The 23745-nt window shown below is 41.4% G+C and overlaps 1 protein-coding gene across 1 annotated transcript in view; it reads left to right on the forward strand.

Annotated features, from left to right (window-relative positions):
- The window catches only part of rbfox3a (RNA binding fox-1 homolog 3a), a 451725-nt gene that overhangs the window by 117309 nt on the left and 310671 nt on the right, over positions 1-23745 (forward strand). The window contains exon 3 of the mRNA XM_016504819.1: positions 3573-3624. The gene's annotated coding sequence lies outside the window, so the exon portion shown is untranslated. The remainder of the gene's footprint in view (positions 1-3572; positions 3625-23745) is intronic.

Consider the following 23745-nt stretch of genomic DNA (forward strand, 5'->3'; position numbering starts at 1 on the left):
GCTGCGGCGCCCGGGGAGCAGTTGGGGGTTCGGTGCCTTGCTCAAGGGCACCTCAGTCGTGGTACTGAAGGTGGGAGAGAGCGCTGTACATTCACTGCCCCCACTTACAATCCCTGCAGGTACAAGATTCGAACCCACAACCTTTGGGTTACGAGTCCGACTCTCTAACCATTAGGCCACGACTTCCCCATTATTATTAATGGTAATTGCCAAGGCATTTAATTAATTTGATTATATTTTTAATCAGTTACCAATTACATTGAACTGCAAATATTCATCATGGCAGGAAAACACCACATAGCAATTTTTTCACACAATTGCATAGGTACAGCGATTTCACAGTCTGCACTTTCTCTATGAATCTCATATGATGCATCTCACAGCAAATAAATCAAGCATGCATCGTGTTAATGCACTGAGGTGTCAAAACTCTAATGCGGGTCAAAGGAGAATAAAAGTGTTTTGGGATTGTTTCTAATAGCAAATCATCACCTCAGCATGTGCATATCAAAACTAAGTGAGACTGGCAAGCTGGCAAAGTTCAGCATGCCTTAAATAGCAGCACTTAGGAGTCCCTCTGAAGCGACATGAGGATGCAATGCTGAGAAAATATGGATGCTGATAGTAAATGTAGTAAAGTTTACCATTAATTCAAGTGACAGCATTTATCCGTAAAACTTTATTTTATTTTATTTTTCTTTACTTTTTTCTTACTATTTTATTTTTTATTATTTTATTTTATAGTATTTTATTTTAAAAACATTTAGTTAATTAAGTGTTACTTCGACTTCTTTCTCATTCGCATAGACTGTATTCAAGCTGCTTTTATAGCTGTTGTGTGAACAGGACAATTCAGAAGTCACACCTGTTAGTACATATACTCGTCAATCCCAAACATTGTGTCAACGTAGCCAGTGTGTGATATCCTCAGCGTCTGCTGTATTTTTTTTTCCTTCTGCAAACATTTTCCAAGCCACTCTCTCTGTGACTCCCCGCCCCTCTCCACCCGGGTGGAAGGAGGAGGGGGGTGTTATCCAGGCTGGCAGCCCAGAGCACCCTTTTTGAAGCTGCTCTGAAGAGCATGGTCTAGGTAATCTCTGCTCGGCTGAAAGCCATTTACAGAGAGAAGGAGACAGAGGAAGAGGTTATACTGGGGAGAGAGGATGCAATGGAGAGTGACGGAGAGAGAGAGAGAGAATGAAAGAAAGGAAGAGAGGCAGAGGATATGAAAGAAGAGCGAGAACAGAGCCCAGGCAGAGGATGATAAGGCCAGGGGGATTTCGTTGCTGTTTTGGGGTCTGATTAGGAATGGGGTCTTGCTTTTTTCACTTGAGGAGAGAAGGAGAGAGAGAGACACACATCTGAGAAGCAGACAGAACAGTGTTGCATTGTGGACTCCTGAAAGTCCCTCTCTGCGTTTGGGTCTTTTAGTCCAATGTAAATTAATGTTCCAGTTCCATTTGATCTTTACATAGATTTTATGGCAGTACGCAACAAATATAACAATGTTTTCATATTTTTCTATTAACATACTTATACTTTTATTATTATGATTTTTTTGCTTCAAAAATAATAATGTACAGCCAAAAATCATATTTCTTGTACAGTAGCATTTATTTGTTCCTCATAACTGTTGGACCTGCGCCTTCCTTTCAAACCATTAGTCATCAAATCCTCTGTAAATATTGTTCTGATGTGTATTTTTAAATGAACAATCTTAAAATCAGCTCACTCACAGGTTGTAATTGTAAGTACACTTTGATCTGGTTGTGACTGAAAGTGGTGATGTGAGTGGGTGTGTTTTTAACTTTGTAATTAGTCATTTAACGAGTTTATTCCATTGGTGCTGATTGTAAACTGCTTGCGTATGTAAAAGGTGGGTTCATATTGTCAGCATACTGTAATCAGCCAGTAACAGTGACATGGAGGCACTGACTTCTCTCATGTCACTGTTTCTTAAGTATTTCACTGTTCTTCAAGGGAGAGAGACACTGCCTCCCTATTAAACTTTATCCACTGGTATCCTTGTTTCAAAACATTGTTGAAAATTCACAATCAAATAGGTCCATTGTCAACAGTGTAGCGATGCATGAAGCACATCTCACACAGAAGTCAGTTTCAAACAAAGAAGCGGTTTTTTTTGTTTTTTTTTGGTTAATGAGGCAAATTCGCTTGAATCTGATGAAAAATCTGTGTGGGAATTCCTGTTAAAATTGCTGAATTTTGCCTATAGAGAAAACTGATTAATGTGACCGTACCTTTTAGACCGTGTCACTTTAGTTGGCTAATACATTATTCAGTCTCATATTTTGTAATATTCATACAGATTTTTATTTTTTTTTGTATACTTGATTATTGCTCATCAGAATCTTTTTGTGGTGGCACTGCCTCCGCAGAATAAAACGTTCCTGAGAGAGAAGTATGGAAAGAAAGAGAGAATGAGAGATTGGACAACAACTGAGAGACCAAAAGATAGAGTTGGTTTACAGTGCAGTGTTGCCATGTTGATCATCAGTTCTCCATCAAAGGCAGTTCAGAGATAAAGTGATCTAATAGAGCTGTCGAAACACATACTCAGATATTCAAGACAAACGCTAGCCTGTAAAAAAACGCTTAAGGGAATATTTTACCCAAACATGAAAATGCAGTTATTATTTACTCAACCTTATGTTGTTACAAACTTATAAGCTGTTATTTTTTTCAGTGAAACATACAAAAATATGTTTAAACAACATTCACATTGATTTCAGACTCTATAAAATCACCATAAAAGTGGTCCATATGACATACAACCTTCACCACAGATGCCATATTTGTTTTGAAAACTGCAGCGTAAGCGAAAAGTCAGTAATTAATGACTTAAATTTTGGTCTTTTCAGCACACAAAGCTATCTGAAGCTGGCTTCAGAAAACTTAATATAACACAGAAGTCATATGGACGCCTTTTATGGTTCTTTTTTGGGCATTTAACAGCCTGTGTTCACCATGAACGTGTCGAAGTATGTGGAGATTCATTATTTTCTTGAGTTCCACAAAAAGTATAACAGCCTATGGGTTTCGAACAGCATGAGGGAGAGTAATTAATGCCACAATTCAAATTTATACGTAAATGATTTTATTAATGCATTCCCAAAAATCATTAAAACTGCAAAAACTCATTGTATTGCCTTGCAAAGCAGAATGAAGCTCATTATCTGCCTGGTGCTGTTGCTACAGTAAACAATCGTGCACTAACTGCAAGGTTAAATAAGGTATCTAGTTTACCCAGTGGTGTCACATGTCTGAATAACAGTAAGAAAACTCTCCCATTCGTGTGTCGAACTTTTAAAAGTACAGCATCTTCCCACGTGTCCTTTATTCTCATCACAGGTTCCCTACCTCCGCTGCTTCCCCATTTCTATCTTACCATTCGGCTTCATCCTCGTTCTCCTCTGTGTTTCAGTTTCTTTTCTTGTGTTTTTCTGTATGTGCCGGCTCTTCGTCACCCCTCCCTTTCTCTTAACTGTGCTTTCACAGCTGACTGTTCTCTCTTTCTCTCTCTTTCTCTCTCTCCCGCTCTTCCACTCGTGCAGGTTCATCGGACAGAGTGACTTGCCACGCTCCGACTGCCCCCTTCTCCCCACAGTGAGTATTGTCATGCTAATTTTACTGATCGGCACCGCATAGAGAATTTCCGTGGTCGTGGTTTGCTTTTTCCGCGTTCTGCGCTTATCTGTTTTGGAGGGGGACAGTCGAAATATGTGATGCATGAGAGGAAAGAAAGGGAAAATGGAGATGGAAAGAAAAGGAGAGAGCAAAGTTCATGTGTGATTGTCTGAGTTTTGAGAGTTGAGCTCTGTGAGATTGACACATCTTTGGACTGGGGCTGTAAAAGTTGTGCTGTGTGTATGTGGAAAGGTTAAACATGGATGAAAAGGTGCTTAAAGAGGCTCAATCTCAAATTAGTTTAATCAAAAGCCATGAATCTTTTTATGCAATTTGACACATACATTCCCTTTGGTGTGTGTGAGTGTAAACATACTGTAATAATGCTTTGCATTTGAGTACATGCAGGTAGAAAGTGCTTTATCGTTTCTTTTTTCTTCTCAGATAATTTATGTCAGTGCTGCATGAATTTAATATTGCTTTGACCTTAAAATGCTTCAGTTCATTTGAATTATATCCTTCAATTTATGTAGGAAAAGTCCAATATTCTATTACAGAGCAAAGCTTGAGGCGTTCACATTTATGCACATGCTAATTTTTTTCTTCTTTTCGAAATTTTCACATACCTTAATATTTTTACAATTTAGTATACCTTGAAATTACAAATCCTGCCCCATGACAAAATACCTTTATCTGCTAACTGGCAATTTAGGACAGCACTTTTTAGACAAGGCCTGCGGGTGATAAACAGACAGGGTGGTGAATTAATGGCAGACAGTCTTTAATTCAGCGACACAGGCTGAAAGCAAAGGAAACACCATGTCTGATTGGTGTAAATATGCATGAAGAAATGAGGGGAGATCCTTTACGCAGGGTTTTTTATATAGTTGTCTTTGCAACATTATAAAATCATGGACTCTTTTATCTCTGTTAACATTAACATGTAATGGATGCGAAGTAAGCGTAACAAAATGGTTCAAATTGTTAGCATTAGTTAAGCATCTTTGACTAATAATGAACAACTTTTTAATATAATTGAATAATCTAGGCTAATATACCATTGTTCTTCAGGTTCATTCATAATATATTAACTGATTAATTTATACAACTGGAATGTTAAATGTGCATTAGTATATGTAGAATTGAACACTAATACATTATAATAAATGCGACTGCATTAACTGGTGCTAACAGTGTTACATATTTGCTAAACAGAAATTGAGCTGCTGGAGAAGATACAACACCTAACATCACAGAACCAAACAAAAGAAAGTTTGACTGGAAATGCTGAGTAAGGATAAGACTATCTAAACTCAAGCAGACTGCTGTTGTTTCTTTTTTTAAAAAAAGGAAAGTGTCTTGTATCATAAAAAACCTTCAAACAGTGCTATTGATTCGATGCATACAATAAAAAGGAGAAAAACAAAGATATATGTGTGAGGCTTATAATTTATCTTTTGCTTTTCTCTGCAGTCTGAGCATGTGGCAAGGCTTGCCAATGTCAGCAAAGCTAACATTACTTACTCCTCAACAAATCTGTTAGTCATTGCTCAGAGCCAGGCTCTCGCGCATGACTTGGATGGCCGTTGAGATGTGGTGTATTGAAGGGGAAGGAACACACTCTGGCCCAAAGCTCAGGCCCGATGACACAGAGCGAGCAAGAGGACTGGAAAGGTGGAATTCTCCTCGAACTCTCCTCGAGAGTCGTAGGGCTTTCAAGGTGAATTTGGACTAGAGGGATTCCGCTGGTTAATCTGTACAGACAAAACATTGTTTCCGGAGGCGATCCTTCACTAAAAGATCCCCAAGGCTCGGTGATAGCATCGCAGAGGTTTAATCGTGAAACAGACTAGTAACCTACTCTGGTCATGTATTTTGCCTAGAGCTTTTCTGAGCACTGTGGAATCAGACAAAATGCATCCAAGCTTTTCGTGTGGAAAAAGCACACTGAAGCCTAGCTGAGTACCATGGGCTGTTTCAAATCGAATATCAGCATCTGGCTCTGAGGTTGAATTTTTTATTTTTGTCAAATGAACCAGATGTACAGTTGGTTGTGTTTCAGCATTTTGACGCCTTTTATTTTTTCTAATAGAGTTTTTTTTTTTTTTTTTTTTTTTTTTTTAAAATGGTAAACATAATGGGCTTGCCAAAAAATGAAGGCAAATGCAATTATCCGTCCATGAAAAAGGTCTTTGATGGCAGGCCTTTTCTTTTGGTGCTTGCATTCTGTTGTAACAGGGAAAAGGCACCTTCGGTTAAGGGAGGGCACAGAGGAAAAAATATATATACTTGCCATTGGCCAACTCTTTATTTACTGTATGCTAGAAAGAGAACCGGAAATGTTGCAAGGCGAATTCGAAGCCTCCCACATGAATAATATAGCCCAGCATGTATGCATTGTGGGGTTTTTTTTTTTAGTTTGGCTTTGATGTGGGCTCTGTTACCTCCGTATCGATACCTCAGGCTACAAATAAACAGCCTCGGGCTCCTGATAAAATGTATTTTTTGTATACAGCGCAACCATAATGCATGCAAACCACCAGGCCACAGCTTCGACAATAGATGCACATTATCTTGCAATAGCTTTCACACAATGTGATCATAACAAATGCTTGATTTTCTCTCACGGCTACACATAATATCCTATCTGTGTGTATTCTGCCATATGTGCGAGCACATGCCTCGCTGAAATCTTTAGAAAGCGAATCCATGCACCAGTAACACCCCTCCAGCGTCTTGCAAACCCTCATGTTGTGACATTTCTGCTGCGAGACAGTGTAAAGTTCTCTTTTGAGGCTCTGTCACAGTTTTTGCCCTGTGTAATGTAGTTTTGATACAGAGACTAGATCAAATACTCTGTGATCTTTCATGTTTAAATTATTTAAGGTCCCAAAATTTTTACATTTAATATCATGCACATCGATATCTAGCCTCTCTCTTTCTGGGGATTAGACTCGCTCCTCAATAAGATATGATGCGGGTCTCGTTTTTACATTGTGCCATGTTGCCGTTTTTCTGCTCATTTGGAATGTGACTACTTGTTTCTTTTCCTTTATTTATTAGGTCTGATGGCTTACCTTTGAGACAGATCGATGCTGTCAGTCACTATAAATGAGAACCACTCCACCAATTATAGATGATTAAGTTAGCCTCCACCAGTCAGAATGCTCAAATCCCAGGTGTTTGCGAACGGCTCATCTGCTGGTACAGAATTTGACTGAATACCTGAAAAGAATTACAAGGGTGGCATTACCCATCACGTCGGCCGAAAAATGAACCGTGCGAGCGTGACAATTCTAGTTTGTCAGATGCACAGCAGAACATATGGAAGTTTCATAAAGTAACATGAAATAAATCTGCAAGACAACATGTCTGTTCCATTTCATTAGATTTATAAATTTGTGTGACACTCTCAACATATGTGATGAGAGAAAAAATAGATTGGACCTTTTGCACTACAGCAGATGAAAAACATTTAACCTTTTTAACCTATTTAACCGATTTTTGCTCTTTGCAAATGTATTTCTCATATGAAACTTTTTAAAGTGTTTCAGCACACAGGGCACACACTTTTAGTAATGAACTGACAAAAGCCACAGTTCTTGTTTTGGCTAGTTGGGATTTCTATGTTGTTATGGCTACAAAATCAAATCAGTAACCACCATGACAATTTGCACAGACTTGGGCTTCACAAACATGCAAATATGTAACGCAAACATGGCAGTCAATTAGACGATAATATCCGAGTTTTGTCATTTACTCTGTTTTCTTTCATATTATCAAGGAAATCCTCTTACATGCCACAGTTGCAGTGAAGTTGACACTTGTCAGAGCTACAACCGAGCGCCTCTTTGTTCTACCACTCCACTGTGTGTGTGTGTGTGTATGTGTGTGTGTCTCATTAAATGTGGATGGTGAACTTGCTGCAGATTGCCTGGAGATTGCCGCTCTCTCTGTGTAGCAGAGAAGCCTCCGTCCGTAGATGAGGTGCGATTGACATTTCTCACTGGCCCTCCGCGGGGTGTCTGTAAGGATCTTGAACCCATTCAGACTGGCTCCGAAATCAAATCACTGCCACCGCCACCGGTTTCAGTGGCCACATCAATTATTTAGCACTGACTCGAGTGATCCAAAAGGTTGGGGGAATTTGATCTTGCAGGTACCTCTGGCTAGCAGGACCTTTGACATCGGTCTGTGCAAGAGGAGAGGACAATGATAATGTACCAAATGTTAGTCACTTTATGCTGATTTGTGTGTAGAATGGCCCTTATTGATGCTCGTTCCAAAAAAATTATGCTAATTGTGGCGAAATATTCTCCTTTGTGCATACTCCAGCGTATCTCCATGGATGATGAATTTTCCAGAAGAATGTCCTCGATTCCTCCAGTTGGTAATGTTTTGGAGGTAGCTTGGGGTTATCTGAGCTAATTAAAGTTTGATTTGATCAAAGTACACTCTTTTTCAGCTTGAATTTTAATTAGGCGATGGGTCACTGGTCCCCGGTCCATTGCAAGGACATCTGCAGACTTTCTAACGTAATCTGAGACTCTTTTAAATTAAATTTAGGGGATTTAATAGACAACGGTGGCTTTCGGACAGTGTGCGGGGATAACCATCTCGTCTACCGACTTCCCGTCGGGACAAAGGGGACGGCGCTCTCCCGAGATGATCCACGCGGCCCCGCTCCGGGCAATGTTGCAACGGCGACTCACGCTCCCTTCGACCCATTACCGCAGACAATTGAACCCGCTATCACCGCCGCGACAGAGGGACTGTGTTAAACGCCGGCAAGCTGGAATCGCCGGCTTATTTGTCCCTTTGCTATCTGTCACCGGCACGAGCTCTGCCAGCATATGCAGAGTGCCTTTTCATAACGATAAAAATCTGCGAGCTGACGCGCAGGACAGATATCTGCAACAAAAGGATGAAATGCGGCGGAAGAGACCCCTTCCTAATGCCCCCCATTCCACTGCTTCCCTGAGATGGGAGTGAATTCCATGGCAGCAGAATCAATTTGCAGCTTGGGGCCCGTTTGTGGGAGTATTGCTTTTTATGTGATATGATCTTTGCTTTACATTTCCAGAGGTCAGTACAGACACAGAAACAAGGTCAAGCGAGACTTGATCAACAGTTTATCTGTCTGCGGCGGCGAAACAATTACCCACTTGGGGATGGCGGGGATATTAAACCGTTGGGCTTTAAACATCTGAGAGGAATCTCCTGTTGGATTTTAAAGCCGTTCCAGATCTGAGCCCCCGTGTCCGTTGGTTAATTGCTTTCCTCGTTTCTGCTACCCCAGGTATTTATGCATGTCCTGATATGGGAGAAGTGAGGGTCAATTTAGGGCCAGGCCATCACGCCCACTCTGTAGAAAACACAGGGAGCGGGATGATATATTTGTCACTTGCCTTAATGGTAGCAAATGGAAGCCTTTCTCTTTATTATCATGGTAATGCAAAAGAATTTGCAGCGATGTCCTTCAGCATGGAATGTGTTACTCTTATCCTCTGTGACTCTGAAACTCAATGGCTCGGTTTGATTTCGAAGCCGTGGTCTGAAGTGGCCCGACCAGATGCAATTACGATGCCAGATCTTTGGTGAGGAAACTTTGATCAAACAGATGTCATGTGAACTCTGCCCATCCACTGATCTGTAGCCCAGTCAGGGCATTTCCACATGGGAAACAGTGCAGGGCGAAGGGCCAATGCTATTATGTTTAATATATGCATCAACAATTTGCAACTATTAGATTATACCTCCTGTTTTTTTTTCCCTCCCTTTAGTAGAAGGTCAATGTATACCCCAGCCCATTTCAAATGGCCCTTAATTATACCAGAGGGAGGGTCCGGAGCCCTTCATTTGTCATTTAGCAGTTGTGAAGGAGGCCTGCAACTTTGGCTTTGTCCCAGTGAATTGGCATGATGAGTGCAGTGTTGATGTATTTCTGATTGAACTTCGATTCTAAGACAAATTTCCCCAAAAATGCATAATAAAATATATTCAATTCAATCCAGTATTCAAACTGTTCTTTAAAAAAAAGCCTAGAATATTTCTCCAGTATATTGAGTTATCCGCTTTTCTTTTACTCTTGTTGCTTCAAAGCTGTATGCCTTTCTTTCTTCTGTGGAACACAAAAGAAGATATTTTGAAAAATGTCTCAGTGTTATTTTGTCTAGACAGTGGAAGTCAGTGTTGTTTTGGTCCTCACTGACTTTCATTGTGTGTACAAAACAACTTTTTTGTGTTTTGCAGAAGAAAAAAATATACAGGTTTAGAACAACATGACAGTAAGTAAACGACAACAGAAATGTATTTATTTATTTGGGTTTGGGCAGTGCAATATTCCTTTGAAGCTAATAGACACAGAATAAAAGCAGCAAAACTTTCATTTTGGTTGCACGGGTGTTTTTAACAAACAGCCATAAAACCTTCAAAGCATCAAATCACTAGAGACGTATGGACACCCCAAACAAATTAACACCCAAGTGCACTTTTACTTAGTCGACACTTCTGTGAATTCCAATATTAGGCGAACAAATCACAGAGTCTGCTGTGGTTCTGCTCATATACCAAATGGCAGTGAGGAAATATCATCTAATAATGCTGGGGTTTACTTTATGTGCATATTTTTAATTTCCTTGTTTACCAAAGACATTGCAGGGGACTTACAGTGGGAGTGTTGTTAACTCTTATTGCAAGCAGCTTCAAGGTTTCACGCTAGAACGCCTTGATACTGCTGTTAATAGCCTGCACAGCTGTGGGGAATGACTAGTGAACCTCTCCAATTTTCCTCTTACCATTATTACATTATTTTAATGTATTTTATTCAATTTAATTATCCAAGTTCATTCAGTTAAGAAAAAAAGAATGAAAAGAAAGCAAATTTCAAGGTCCTTTAACCTCAAGGAGGCAGAGACCTCCCCAAATAAGCCCTCTCCTGTGTACATGGCATCCCATTAGCTGCAGACAGAAGCACCCTGCTTGGACTGCTGGAGAAATGAAGGTGAGGGATGGCAGACTAGGAGATTTGAATATCTCACCATTAAAATGCACAAAGCTGGAGCATGTCTGCAGGGGAGGCTTTGAAATCCCCCACCTTCAAGTCTTTTAACTCAATGTGTGCGCTCAGTCTGAGGACCCTGAGGGCTCCTGTCTCCAAAAGGGGATGTTGCATGTTTTCATAGATATCACACACACACATTTTCAAACTCATAAGCACAACAGACCAAATATTCAATGTGAAATTGCTTTTTCTTTTCCCTTTTTTTTCTACCTTCCAAGCTGTAACCTTGAAACAGAGGTCGCTTTAAATATGTAACTACTTATGGGTTTGTAGGCACTCTGCTTCAGTGTTTGCGTGAGGCAAAGGTGTGGTACACCAAATTCAAGATCAAGGCTTGTGCATAATATGGCTCATGAAAAGGGAATTCCGCTTTTTCATCTAAGAGGCCGTTATAAAAGTCATCGGGACATTCCGTAACTCTTTTTTTAAAAGAAGTTTTCTGGACAAGGGTTGTAGTATTTAATTATATGAGGGCAGAAGAATGAATTGTTGATAAGTGGTGCAACATCCAAAATCATTTCAAATGATCACTGATGCGTTTTGCTATGATTTTAAAAGCTTTTCAGGTGATGATTCCTCACCTAAACCAGTTTGTGTGTGTGTGTGTGTGTGCCAAAAACACAATTTATTTATTATCATTTTAAACAACATTTTGCATATATATTTACACTAGCCTTCAAGCATTTGGGGTCAGTAAGATTTTTTTATGTTTTTGATAAGTCTCTTATGCTCACCAAGCCTGCATCAAAAATACAGTAATATTGTGAAATGTTATTAAAATTTAATAAACTTTTTACATATATTTTAAAGTATTTTTTGACTGTGGCAAAACTGAATTTTCAGCAGCCATTACTCCAGTGTTCAGTGCCATCTATATATATTTTTTTTGTGGAAACTATTATGCCTTTTTCAGGATGCTTTGATGAATAGAGAGTCCAAACGAGCAGGAAATATTTAAAATATAATTTTTTTGTACAACGTATAAGTCTTTGCTGTCAGTTTTGTTGAACAAAAAGATTAATTTCATGAAAAAAATAAAATAAAATCTCAGTGATCCCAAACTTTTAAACAGTAATGTATATATTTGATCATATATCAGTGTCTACGTTTACATGCGCACGAATAATGCGATTATTTCCAATAATCAGAGTAAGGACTTAATCGCATTATGATGTTTATAAGTCAAGAGCAAAGCTCTTCACTCCCGTTTACATGCAATTTCCATTATTCTTATTATTCGCTAAGAATTGTGGTTATTTTTTTACTGCCATTATTCACATAACCCACTGCACAGCACAAATGATGGACTCAGAAAGAGCATGTGTGTTACTGGCCGCTGTTATTTATTTATTTATTTATAATGCAAAACACGTTTGTATGGTTGTATTCCATACTTTTTCGGTGCCATAGAAATGTGATGGCAATTCGTTTGCCTATGCTGCCATCGCGTTCTACTCGCCGTTTCTGGATGAGGGTAAAGAACAGACTGGTGGCAGCGAGTTGTGTTTTCCCCGCCATCGTTTCTAATCTGCGTATTATTACAGGTGCACAGTCACATCATTCATGTATGTCACAAGCACATGCGCACTTTGGTCAGAGCGGCAATACTGCGATTAAGGTGTTTACATGCCTGTATATTTCGATTAAAATCGGCGTACGCCACCAATGTTAATACGATTATGCTTGCTGCGATTATGAGTTTAATCGCATTATTTAAATCGAAGTATTGCGTTTACATGAGGTAAAGTTTAATCGCAATATTGCCAAAATCTCATCATATCGCATTAAGAGGGTGCATGTAAACGCACTCAGTGTAATGTATTTTTGTTATTGTTGTTTTTTTTAGTTGTTTTGATGCTTATACAGTGTGTGATATGTTTTGTGGAATGTGTTTAGTGCCACTGATAACACATTCCTTTTAAGAGAACAAATGTATATATGAATATTGTAATTTCAACATATAATGCAAACCATATACAAGTCTGTCTGAGGTGCATACTGCCCTATAGAAAGGTCTTTTCAGGTCTAAAAGGAGTAGAAAGTGTAATTCCTGTTAACAGCTGAAGCTCCGCCGTTATATTCATGCATTTATTTAAACCGAGGGGGGAAATGTCATGATAATGAAAAGATTTCTCAGTAAGGAATCATATCTTTCACCCCTCATAGGCAGATGAAGTGCAATATCAGATGAAGTAAAACCAGTGGCTAAATGTAATAGTATGACCTCTGGCTGGCACTGAGACACTCCAGGTGGGCCAATTTGAAAGGATCACAATGTCCAACCATATGACTTTATTATAAAATAGCCACCATAAAAGAAGAGTGACTGTCTCTTATTTCACTGAATGGCTCTGTACAGCAAGGGCACATGGCAAAACCTGCACAGATCACAGACTGGAGCATGTGGCAAAATGCACTCACGATTTCGGTTGCAAATATTCACTCAACTGATTTAGCAGCTATTATAGTTGTTTTGTAGCAAGCACCTTTCTCTGGCACTCAGTCAATCTTGAAGTGGTGGTTGATTGCGATTTCACTTTTTTAACGTTAGTTAGTGTGTACTGTTGCTGGTTGAGCATAAGCAATATCTGCAAAGTTACGACACTGAAAGTTCAATGCAAACGGAAATATCGTCTTAAAATTAAGGCAGTTTAATGCCTACAAAAATGGCTCATAGGGACTACAACGAGTTACTTCCCGAATTACAGATAAACACCGCCCCCTGGAACATGCAGCAAAGGGGGCGAGGCCATTTTGCGCTGCTTTAGAGAAGAGGAAGAGTTGTTGCAATGCTGTCAAAACTAGCGGTGAAAAATCTATTCATATACAGTATGAATCGCAATTATGTCTTCTAACAATAATGGATTCACAAGTTTCAAAATCAGTGTTCTAAAGCAGCGGTTCTTAATCATGTTCCTCGCGTCCCCCTGCTCTGCTCTGCATCTCTCTCTCTCTCTCTCTCTCTCATTCAGATCATCAGCTCAGCTCCAACAATGAACTGTTCCAATTATACACTTATTTTCACATAGCTATGAGAAGCGTTAAATATGGACGCGCGTGCGGTTGCCATTCTGTATTAAAGCTTTAATCAGGATAAAACTGTATATTAAAAGCTAACAGAATCAGTAGCATTTACAAATAACAGTGTATCTATCTAGTTTGAGACAAAAACAAACAAAAAACATACCATTAAGAGCCGTGCTTGCACAGGTTATGCGCGATCCTCTTTACTAATATTCTTTGGGTCTCAATCGGGCTCAAATTGATAAGCAATATTGACGACGTCATTGTTTACAATACAACCGGAGCACACGCCGCTGATGCGAGGGGCGTGACGATTAGACGTGCACTGGCGGTTTAGCGAATCACAACACACTGGGCCAGCTAACCAATCTGAGCCCATCGCGTATTTCTGAGGGAGGGGCTTCATAAAAACAGGAAATCATCAGCGTGTTTATAGGAGAAGGGACAGAGCGGTGTAGAATAAAGGTAAATTATGTGAAAAATAACGCTTTTTTTTTTAGACTGCACCCCATAAACACAATCAAGCCTCAAAAAAAAAAAACGTCAACCACACCTTTAAAGGAAGAGTTCACTCAAAAATGAAAATCGAATGAAAAATGTACTTACCCTCAGGCCATCCAAGATGTAGATGAGTTTGTTTCTTCATTGGAGCAGATTTGGAGAAATTTAGCATTACATCACTTGCTCACCAATGGATCTTCTGAAGTGAATGGGTGCCGTCAGAATGAGAGTCCAAACAATTTATAAAAACATCAATGTAATCCACACAACTTCAGTCCATCGGTTAACATCTTGTGAAGCAAACGTTGCATGTTTGTATTAAACAAATCCATCTTAATAGATTGCTAACTTCAAACCGTTGTTTCCAGTCAAAATACAAGTTCTCTATACGTAATATCGGTTTATCCAGTGAAAAAGTTGTCGCAGTCAGGAGAGAAATATTCACAGATCAAGCACTGTTTACATGCGAAAACAGTCCATAATAGTTCTAAAATATGCCAGTGTTTTTGATTTGTGAGAGGACAACGGGGGATGGACTTCACTGGAGGAATCGTTATTATGGATTATGGACTCATATTTTGTCCGGAAGTGGCGGTTTAAAGTTAAAATGTATAAAATGCAAAAAAAAAATGTATCAAATGTAAAAATACTTTATAATGGATTTGTGTTTCTTACAAATACACAGCTTTTCACTTTACAATACATTAATTGATGGACTGGAGTCGTGTGGATTACTAGTGGGTAATTGTGATGTTTTATCAGCTGGACTGTCATTCTGACGGCACCCATTCACTGCAGAGGATCTAGTAGTAAACAAGTGATCGTCTCAGGTTACTTATGTAACCATGGTTCCCTGAGTAGGGAACGAGACACTGCGTCCTCTAGGTTTCTTGCCATGCTGCGGACGCAAGCTTCAGACGAAGAAGTGAATGATGTGTGCTCCCGCCGCCTATTTATACTATAGTCGCACCGGTAGTGACGTCATGGCTGTCGCCGGCCAACGAGTTGGTGTTTTTTCAATGTATGCTTCAGACACGGGTCACGACGAGGCGTTCCCCCATAGCGACCCCTAGAGGACGCAGTTCGAAGTTCCCATGAAAGGGAACGTCTCAGGTTACTTATGTAACCATGGTTCCCTGAGTAGGGAACGAGACACTGCGTCCTCTAGGTTTCTTGCCATGCTGCGGACGCAAGCTTCAGACGAAGAAGTGAATGATGTGTGCTCCCGCCGCCTATTTATACTATAGTCGCACCGGTAGTGACGTCATGGCTGTCGCCGGCCAACGAGTTGGTGTTTTTTCAATGTATGCTTCAGACACGGGTCACGACGAGGCGTTCCCCCATAGCGACCCCTAGAGGACGCAGTTCGAAGTTCCCATGAAAGGGAACGTCTCAGGTTACTTATGTAACCATGGTTCCCTGAGTAGGGAACGAGACACTGCGTCCTCTAGGTTTCTTGCCATGCTGCGGACGCAAGCTTCAGACGAAGAAGTGAATGATGTGTGCTCCCGCCGCCTATTTATACTATAGTCGCACCGGTAGTGACGTCATGGCTGTCGCCGGCCAACGAGTTGGTGTTTTTTCAATGTATGCTTCAGACACGGGTCACGACGAGGCGTTCCCCCATAGCGACCCCTAGAGGACGCAGTTCGAAGTTCCCATGAAAGGGAACGTCTCAGGTTACTTATGTAACCATGGTTCCCTGAGTAGGGAACGAGACACTGCGTCCTCTAGGTTTCTTGCCATGCTGCGGACGCAAGCTTCAGACGAAGAAGTGAATGATGTGTGCTCCCGCCGCCTATTTATACTATAGTCGCACCGGTAGTGACGTCATGGCTGTCGCCGGCCAACGAGTTGGTGTTTTTTCAATGTATGCTTCAGACACGGGTCACGACGAGGCGTTCCCCCATAGCGACCCCTAGAGGACGCAGTTCGAAGTTCCCATGAAAGGGAACGTCTCAGGTTACTTATGTAACCATGGTTCCCTGAGTAGGGAACGAGACACTGCGTCCTCTAGGTTTCTTGCCATGCTGCGGACGCAAGCTTCAGACGAAGAAGTGAATGATGTGTGCTCCCGCCGCCTATTTATACTATAGTCGCACCGGTAGTGACGTCATGGCTGTCGCCGGCCAACGAGTTGGTGTTTTTTCAATGTATGCTTCAGACACGGGTCACGACGAGGCGTTCCCCCATAGCGACCCCTAGAGGACGCAGTTCGAAGTTCCCATGAAAGGGAACGTCTCAGGTTACTTATGTAACCATGGTTCCCTGAGTAGGGAACGAGACACTGCGTCCTCTAGGTTTCTTGCCATGCTGCGGACGCAAGCTTCAGACGAAGAAGTGAATGATGTGTGCTCCCGCCGCCTATTTATACTATAGTCGCACCGGTAGTGACGTCATGGCTGTCGCCGGCCAACGAGTTGGTGTTTTTTCAATGTATGCTTCAGACACGGGTCACGACGAGGCGTTCCCCCATAGCGACCCCTAGAGGACGCAGTTCGAAGTTCCCATGAAAGGGAACGTCTCAGGTTACTTATGTAACCATGGTTCCCTGAGTAGGGAACGAGACACTGCGTCCTCTAGGTTTCTTGCCATGCTGCGGACGCAAGCTTCAGACGAAGAAGTGAATGATGTGTGCTCCCGCCGCCTATTTATACTATAGTCGCACCGGTAGTGACGTCATGGCTGTCGCCGGCCAACGAGTTGGTGTTTTTTCAATGTATGCTTCAGACACGGGTCACGACGAGGCGTTCCCCCATAGCGACCCCTAGAGGACGCAGTTCGAAGTTCCCATGAAAGGGAACGTCTCAGGTTACTTATGTAACCATGGTTCCCTGAGTAGGGAACGAGACACTGCGTCCTCTAGGTTTCTTGCCATGCTGCGGACGCAAGCTTCAGACGAAGAAGTGAATGATGTGTGCTCCCGCCGCCTATTTATACTATAGTCGCACCGGTAGTGACGTCATGGCTGTCGCCGGCCAACGAGTTGGTGTTTTTTCAATGTATGCTTCAGACACGGGTCACGACGAGGCGTTCCCCCATAGCGACCCCTAGAGGACGCAGTTCGAAGTTCCCATGAAAGGGAACGTCTCAGGTTACTTATGTAACCATGGTTCCCTGAGTAGGGAACGAGACACTGCGTCCTCTAGGTTTCTTGCCATGCTGCGGACGCAAGCTTCAGACGAAGAAGTGAATGATGTGTGCTCCCGCCGCCTATTTATACTATAGTCGCACCGGTAGTGACGTCATGGCTGTCGCCGGCCAACGAGTTGGTGTTTTTTCAATGTATGCTTCAGACACGGGTCACGACGAGGCGTTCCCCCATAGCGACCCCTAGAGGACGCAGTTCGAAGTTCCCATGAAAGGGAACGTCTCAGGTTACTTATGTAACCATGGTTCCCTGAGTAGGGAACGAGACACTGCGTCCTCTAGGTTTCTTGCCATGCTGCGGACGCAAGCTTCAGACGAAGAAGTGAATGATGTGTGCTCCCGCCGCCTATTTATACTATAGTCGCACCGGTAGTGACGTCATGGCTGTCGCCGGCCAACGAGTTGGTGTTTTTTCAATGTATGCTTCAGACACGGGTCACGACGAGGCGTTCCCCCATAGCGACCCCTAGAGGACGCAGTTCGAAGTTCCCATGAAAGGGAACGTCTCAGGTTACTTATGTAACCATGGTTCCCTGAGTAGGGAACGAGACACTGCGTCCTCTAGGTTTCTTGCCATGCTGCGGACGCAAGCTTCAGACGAAGAAGTGAATGATGTGTGCTCCCGCCGCCTATTTATACTATAGTCGCACCGGTAGTGACGTCATGGCTGTCGCCGGCCAACGAGTTGGTGTTTTTTCAATGTATGCTTCAGACACGGGTCACGACGAGGCGTTCCCCCATAGCGACCCCTAGAGGACGCAGTTCGAAGTTCCCATGAAAGGGAACGTCTCAGGTTACTTATGTAACCATGGTTCCCTGAGTAGGGAACGAGACACTGCGTCCTCTAGGTTTCTTGCCATGCTGCGGACGCAAGCTTCAGACGAAGAAGTGAATGATGTGTGCTCCCGCCGCCTATTTATACTATAGTCGCACCGGTAGTGACGTCATGGCTGTCGCCGGCCAACGAGTTGGTGTTTTTTCAATGTATGCTTCAGACACGGGTCACGACGAGGCGTTCCCCCATAGCGACCCCTAGAGGACGCAGTTCGAAGTTCCCATGAAAGGGAACGTCTCAGGTTACTTATGTAACCATGGTTCCCTGAGTAGGGAACGAGACACTGCGTCCTCTAGGTTTCTTGCCATGCTGCGGACGCAAGCTTCAGACGAAGAAGTGAATGATGTGTGCTCCCGCCGCCTATTTATACTATAGTCGCACCGGTAGTGACGTCATGGCTGTCGCCGGCCAACGAGTTGGTGTTTTTTCAATGTATGCTTCAGACACGGGTCACGACGAGGCGTTCCCCCATAGCGACCCCTAGAGGACGCAGTTCGAAGTTCCCATGAAAGGGAACGTCTCAGGTTACTTATGTAACCATGGTTCCCTGAGTAGGGAACGAGACACTGCGTCCTCTAGGTTTCTTGCCATGCTGCGGACGCAAGCTTCAGACGAAGAAGTGAATGATGTGTGCTCCCGCCGCCTATTTATACTATAGTCGCACCGGTAGTGACGTCATGGCTGTCGCCGGCCAACGAGTTGGTGTTTTTTCAATGTATGCTTCAGACACGGGTCACGACGAGGCGTTCCCCCATAGCGACCCCTAGAGGACACAGTTCGAAGTTCCCATGAAAGGGAAGCTAAATTTCTCCAAATCTGCTTCGATGAAGAAAAACTCTCATCTACATCTTGGATGGCCTGAGGATGAGCAGATTTTCATTTTTGGGTGAACTATTCTCATAATACGACAGAGTGGTGAGATTCTGCTCTCTTTCCTTTATTAAAGGCTGTTTTCACTCCAGGCCTGATTGCATGGTCCAAGCTCGAGTTTGGTTCTTTCCCCTGTTTTATTTTTGGGTCTGAACTGCCATGCAATTACATCATCTATGCGACTATCACGTGAGAACTATTGGCAGCTGTTTACTGTTGTAACTAGGTAACTGTATTCTAACAGCTATTAATAAAACCCTTTATAATCTCATCTAATTTCCTCTGTAGGGTCATACCACTGGATGAGCAAAATTCTTAATGATATCCAATGTCAATTGCATCAAACTTTTTTTTTCTGAAACTGTAAGTACAAATAAACTTGCGTCTTGCCCTGCAGAATTAAAGAGCGCAGAAACATAACTCCACAGCAGCCTTTGATGTGAAACAGTCCTCTCCGTCTCTTAACTGAAGAGGATTTTGGCAACAATTCCCTTTGATAGAATATACCTGGGTGTTTCTTAGTCAGAGAGTGTGTGGGCTTTTGATGTTGTGATCTTCTGAAAAGTTTTTGTTGTTGCTTCAGGGACAAAAGTCTGTTCTGCACTAGAAGTTTGCGGTGGGACGAAAAAATTAGTCAGCTGAGCGGTGGAAAGATTGATGTGTTTTATGTCTTCATGAAGGGTGGTTGGACTTCATTGCATTCAAGTGGGTTCACAATATGTCTTGTATGTTGCACGCTGTGCAGTATGACAAGTTGTTAGGCACAGTTACTTGTGCTGTTGCTATATTTTAAAGAGTTTAAAGAGATGCGTCATCAGTCTAAAGTCAAACTAATAAAAACAAATTAGTTGGTAAGAACTAAACGGGAAACTTTGCTCGAAGTGGGCCGGGAGTCACCAATATGCAATTCTGCACTATTCTGTTCAAAACACTTTGATCCTGTCGCTCTCACTAAGACTCACAAGTCTCACAAGCCCAGATTTTGAGTTTTTTATATTAAATTTGGTACATATTGTACATTCAAATATGGCTGAAATCACATTTGAACTGATTACTGGTGAGCAATAGATCATGCATCAAAAATGAAAGTGAAAATGATCATGAACTGATAATAATGTGCAGTATACCTTGATATGTTATTCACTTTGGAAAAAAAAACATCTACTAAATGCGTAGTGTTTCTTAAAATATTCAGCAGCATGTCCAAATGTGGAACTACTATTCACAATCCAGCTGCTAGAACAATTTAATTACCTTTTGTGTGAGTGTGTGTGTGTGTGTGTGTGTGTGTGTGTGTGTGTGTGTGTGTGTGTGTGTGTGTGTGTGTGTGTGTGTACAGTATATACACACACACAGTATGTGCACTATAAAAATATTGTTGATTTAACTTAAAGTAACCTGGTTGCCTTAAAATTGAGTTAATTGAAAAAAATGAATTAATACAAAGAAAAAGGCTAGTTTAATCAACAGAAACTCAATGTATTGTGTTATCAGGGCAGCATTAATTATCTAAGTTGATATGACAAAAAGAAAAATTTGTGATAAATCGTGAGAAAAATCTTTTTTTCCCCCCGATTTATCACAACTTTTTTTCTTTTTGTCATATCCACTTCATACGTGATGCATGCAGTTCCTCTTTTAGGGAAAGACAAAAAAAATGTTAACAAATGTAAATAACATTTTTAGTGGTAAATTAAGTGTTTACTGCCAAATATTATGTAAATAGTTATTTTAATATATACTGTATGTTTTATATATTTGCATAAATATACAAGGAATATGCAGCAAGAGTACTAGCACTGCTTGTTTTCCACTTTGAACATTTTAGCTAGCCAAAATGTAACCAAATTGCCTGGTAAGAACTTATAAAATAACTTATAAAATAACTGAAAGCCTCAAATTGAGATCGTCTTGTTTCAATGCCAGCCTTAATCTCTGCCCAGAAATGATTTCTTACAGTATGAGTAATGAGTTATACTTCATATTCCATTATATCAAGCAGTCAGGGAAATTTCTGTGTGCCATGTGAATAAACCCCCCAACTCATTCAGTTCAATTTCTTCACAATACTATAAAGGCCATATAAGTATGATGTGGGAAATGTGCTTGATTGTGTAGAGAAACACAAAGTGGTGTAAAAAGCTAAAGTAGTTCAGATGCTATATTCTAACGTCTCTTTGTGATTGTGCATTGATAAGAGCTGACAGATCTTTTTCCTAAGCGCAGGCAGGCTGATGACAGTAGACTATTCACAGCGAGGCACTGATCACTCTACGGCAGCTCTCTTTCTCTCTCTATTCGCTGCATGAAAGAGGGTTTCGACGGCGGCATACCTTTTGTGTCATTTCATGGGCCGTGTTTTTTCATCAAGCGTAGCTGTGAGTAACTTGTAAAGCAGCTCAGCCGTGTGTCTGTCATGCCTTGCACTTCATTTCGTACTCTTTTTTTTTTTCTTAGTATGAAGGGAAGGTCTTTTTCACTTTAAAATAGGGGAACTTTTAAATGAGGCACTTATACAACAAAGGGTTTTCTACAACTCTTACAGCAGCGGCCACCCCCTCCTCATCTTTACTCGCTCATTTCATCACCGTAAGAGTACATCCTTTCATTTTGGTGGGATATTTGTCAGAGACTCTGCAGACTGTATAAGTAGCGGGAGTTAATGTTTGAGGGACACCCGTGCCGATGGTCTATAATAAGAGGCCTCGCTAAGCCAAGGGTTTCCAAGGATATGAGCTCTTTAAACAAGCTCTCACTGTACTGTGAGATTACTTAGTTAAATATTATCAGCAGGCCCATCCATCTTTGCACATTGTATCGCTTGAACTACAATATCTGACCTTCAACACCAACTTGTAATTGAAGTCGCTGCCGAGTCGCTCGGTGGAGTTTGACTTATGCTGGCTTTGCTGGAACACATCTCAGCGTGACTACATTATCATGTCCTCCCTTCATCTCTCAGATTTTCTCTTCACCTTTGCTTCTCTCCTCTCCTCTCCTCTCCTCTCCTCTCCTCTCCTCCCATAAGAAAGAAAAATCACAGATGAGATCTTCTTAACTGTTTCTCTTTGACAGTAATGAGATTAAATGGAGAGCAAATGGAGCATTTTTTTTCTCAAATCTTCTGCATCTGGGATCTTGTGATTGAGAAAAAAATGTCATAATGACACATACTGTAGGTTTCCAGTAGTTTCAGAAGATGACGACCTCAAAAAATTTTCATGAAATTCTTCCAGGATTAAATGATCCACACTGATTTCAGAGTATGTTGAAAATTTTCTCATTAGTGTCTGTTTGTCTATTTGTTTTTTATTTTCTCGTTTGTGTCTATTTTAACCTCCAAAAAAAATCTCCTGAGCAATGAAAAACCCAAGTAATCTCACGTTACTTTTAGAGTTTCACGCTTAACAATGTCTCCAGCTTGCCAAGATCTCAATTTGACCTCAAATTTTTATCAAATTCTATCAAAACCAAATTATTCACATTAATTGTAATAGTTCTTTACTCTTTTTCTGTTCTCATTTGTGTCTGTTGTAGTCCTTAGAGATTTTAGGAGAAACATCTATCAAAGTTGACACTTCAGTGAAACATAACTGAGAACTTCATAAAATCTTCTGAGCTATGCAACAGCACCGTTCTTTGCTTCCACAGGAATGATAAATAAAAAATTACAAAAATCCGTGTATCATTTTTTTCCCTCCTAGATAACAGCAAGAGCAAATTAATACATTACTTAGGTCTTCTGGGTCTCAGATTTTTCTCCTAGGAAAAATAAGAATTTCAGAAGAGATCTTAACAATGGCTCAAACTCTACTAGAATTTACTGTTCCAAGATTTCAAGGATGCATCTGATACCGCATGCTTACTTACTGTAAACATCTGAGACAAAGTTGATACCTCAGTGAAACCTAAATGAAAAATCTCCATAACTATATGAAAGCGTAACCTCTGAGCGATAAACATTTCCTGTACTCTCCTATTCACCTCTCCTTCTTTCTTGTCCCTCTCCTCCATTCTCTTTCCTTCTCCATATGGTTTTTGCCAACAGCATGTATTCTATTTTAAGGGTGTGCTGAGATACGGTGCCGTACCATTTAAAGAGTGGGCTTTATCATATTTGTGAAGTTTGCTGGAGTCTAAACAGGAGCTGGTTATACTCCAGAGACTCGCGAGCACTCATTTTCCCTTTTGAGCTGATTCCAGTAAATCATTTGACACCGCGTCTTAAAAAGAGATGCATGCATCAAATCTGAATCCACCACAACAAAAGCTCCCGTTGCTTTCCAGTGAGATCCGGCGGCTCTGGTGTTGGTGTGAAGGCAGGCTACGGGAATTCCTCAGGGCATGGTGTGAATGGAGGCTGGGAAAAAGATTCAGCCCTTCCCCGTAGGATAATTGCTCCTCTCCAAGATGAGCTGTGCAGAATTGCTCTGTACGCAGTGTTGGAGGCAGCTGTAATTCTGTCTGAAATTTCACATTTTGCTCAGAGTCCTGCTGTGGGTGAAGATCTCCTGCTGGGTACTCGACTGAACCTTCCGCGAGACTAAAACTCGATCCCTTGCTCGCTTCTGATGGCTTATGGCCGCGGGCGATTCTAGGTTTCAGCCTTAGGGGGCTCAGCCCCCTACCTGAATATGAGATGTTGTGGCCCAGCGGA

This window comes from Sinocyclocheilus anshuiensis, unplaced genomic scaffold (genome assembly GCF_001515605.1).
Source record: "Sinocyclocheilus anshuiensis isolate Anshui unplaced genomic scaffold, SAMN03320099.WGS_v1.1 scaffold190, whole genome shotgun sequence".
NCBI lineage: Eukaryota > Metazoa > Chordata > Actinopteri > Cypriniformes > Cyprinidae > Sinocyclocheilus > Sinocyclocheilus anshuiensis.